We start from the raw sequence: 2,838 nt of genomic DNA, 5'->3' as shown, positions 1-2,838 counted from the left end.
AATCGTTCCTCGAATACTCTCTTCTATGCATTATAGGATATTTCAGATAAATGTCGCTGCCAATTTTTTGTTGATCTTTCATAATGCCTGTTCTTGAAACTGGGTGCTTCCAATCTCGTCTACGATGATAATACTTAGCGTTGTGCAAGGTCTTAACGTGAAAGGTGCCAAAAAAAACGAGGACATAAGGTAATTAACTGCAATTTTTTGCGTGTAGTTTTGTAGAGCCGGAAGTTAGTCAGCCTCAATGGACGTCTGGTGTCTCAGCTGGAGATGAGAAATTTAACCGGTGCAGTACAACCTACAGCCCGGGGTCTTTAACGTGCATCACGCAGTACTGATATACACGACCGCACGCTGGTACGATGCTCATCCCGTAATATTCACAAAAATACAAGCACTAATGGAAATTGGAAAGTAGAGAAAACATTGCAGTCAAATAGTTATTTGTTGCTTTTTCCTATAATCTTACATATAGAACACGTGACGAAAGATTTAATGATTTCAACGAACACGTCTTGGCAGCCATCACCGCAAGCTTCATCTTGACTCAGTGTTTCGGGACGGTACCACTGACGACTCGCTGGATTTTCGATATCAAGATATTGACGATGTTGAAGAATTCCCTCACAAATTCGCTGAAGACTTCAAAGAGGCTCTGGTCTTCCCGGCCCTCTACAGCTTCGGAAAAGCTCTTGCATCTCGAGGCCACCACCATTTGCAAAAAGAGCTGCAACGAGAACGTATGTGAGAGCAGGAAAGAAATAGTTTGAGCGCTCGTTTACATATGCTTTCTATCTCTCTCTCCCTCTCATAAACAGTATGCCAGGCTAGAAGCGGCGTTGTGGTGATCGGTCGCTTCTCCCTGTGGCGCGGAACAGTCCCAGGCGTCTTGTCCCATGTGTCCCCATCAGCGTGGTACCATCATCTGTAAGCTGGCAACAGCGTCACAGCGGCAAAGACCAGCCAATTTTTTGGAATATATATATATATATAAGGGGTTGTGTTCCCATTGGCGCCTGATTAATACTTTTACAGAGCAGGATAAAATACTCAATCTGCGTATTTTTGTTGGCACCTTTTAGCATAAGGTGGCGCTGCTTCTGGCATACTGGTTATACTCCCTTTCCGATGGCGCCTCCTTTTCTAGGCAACCATACTTATACTGATCTCTCAAACAGCAGCAGCCGCTGGCAAAGGTACGAGTGCGAGCGCGTGACCTAAAAAAGGTCTTCCGTAAACGAGTACACTTTAAAAAAAGGGGTATCACTTTACACCCTTTTGTCCCATATAATGCACCCCAAAACGACGTACAGCGCACTATAGCCGAACAGACGGCCCCAAAGTTAACGAGGGGCTTGATAACGGTGCGGTATAACTTATTAAATAGCTAAAGTATGTATCGAAGACCACGGAAAGAAAACACTAAGATTTTGCAATAGATCAAAAAAAATTTTTGGTTTGTAGTCAGTAACACGTACATTAGCTATTTTAAAAACCACGCGGCTGTCAACCCTCTCATGAAAGTTAGTACCGCCAGATCGACGTCAGTGCGCTGTACGTCGAACTGAAGTTTTTGGGGTGTATTATATGGGACTAAGGGTGCAAGAATACACCCTTTCCTTTTAGAGTGTACTGCTAGAGAAACAAGCACGTTCTACTAAGCTAAGCCTTTATCTGCACCGTAGACAGAAGCTTATTTCTGTAAGTGAGGGAAAGTTTAGGACGGTTTCTATTGACAACGACAATGTGGCAATGAAAACTCGCTACCTCAATTTAAACATTTCCATTCAAAATTGCCTTTACTGCTCAATAAATATGACAACTGCCCAAAACGCGCCACCGTCAAGGCGAAACCTCGAAATGCGCCAACGCTTGATGCAGATATCTGGCACGGTAACCTCAAACAGGGTGTAATTACTCACCGAAGATGAAACGCCACGACGCAGCATTGAATCGCTGAAGTCGTCATGTCGGTGGCGATGGCGAGCGCCACAACAGATGCAAATGCTTTAACCATGACATGATTTTGTAACACACGACCCTAACTGCAACCACCACGGTCGTCCACACCTACCCCCCCTACCCCCCGCCCCCACCTCCTCGTCTCAAATCACACAACTCATAGACGAGAACCCTAACTGTCATGCATATTAAACATGTTCTCTCTTTCTCTCTCTCTATACCGGATCAAAAAACAAAACAAAAAAACCGCTGCATTGGCGCGTCAACAAGGAAGCAGTATGGCTTACGCGTCTGGACAGGTGGTCCCTCGGGCTTATGTTGATTATGTTATGTTGAACAGAATGCTTGTTTCTGCATTTCAAATGAAAAATGAATAATGCATAATCTGCATTATTCATTTTTCATTTGAAAGGATCTGTCTCTTGACATGTAGTTGATTGAGCACCATTAGCCGGGAACGCTAGCTTCAAACAACAGTATGAAATATTCGGTATGTCACCTCATGTGTTGTGTGTGTGTTTTCTTTTTTAATAAAAATAAATAATAATAAAACTAAACTTTGAGTGACCCACCGAGATTGAAATGATCCAATTGCTCGTAATTCCGCGAAGTTAACGTCATTCCATTTTGTGCAGCTGACTAAACTTCTTTGGCAGTTCGGAATAATTAAATCCCATTTCCTTTGAGCGCACGTCTGCGCTGTATTTGCTGGTTGCCATTCTGGAGATGACTGAAATCACATTTAAACACGGCACTAGAGAAACTAAACCGCCTCCCGTTGTACACGTGTAGAAAAAGCTCTAAAAAGCTAAAATAAATATAGGATATTATGCTAAAACTTTGGCCAACACGGCGATATTGCCCAACCTAAAA

At 43.2% G+C, this 2,838-nt stretch overlaps 1 long non-coding RNA gene across 1 annotated transcript; it reads right to left on the bottom strand.

The window, feature by feature from the left end:
- Positions 1–480: 480 nt before the first annotated feature.
- On the bottom strand, positions 481–1,991 carry LOC121834869. Its single transcript, XR_006077364.1, has 2 exons — positions 1,926–1,991; positions 481–730 (listed from the first exon to the last, which is right to left on the bottom strand). It is a non-coding gene; the product is annotated as an uncharacterized LOC121834869 (long non-coding RNA).
- Positions 1,992–2,838: the final 847 nt, after the last annotated feature.

Source organism: Ixodes scapularis, unplaced genomic scaffold (genome assembly GCF_016920785.2).
Source record: "Ixodes scapularis isolate PalLabHiFi unplaced genomic scaffold, ASM1692078v2 PGA_scaffold10__122_contigs__length_95168666, whole genome shotgun sequence".
NCBI lineage: Eukaryota > Metazoa > Arthropoda > Arachnida > Ixodida > Ixodidae > Ixodes > Ixodes scapularis.
The sequence above is the reverse complement of the archived record's forward strand: the minus strand, read 5'-3'. Positions and strand labels throughout refer to the sequence as shown.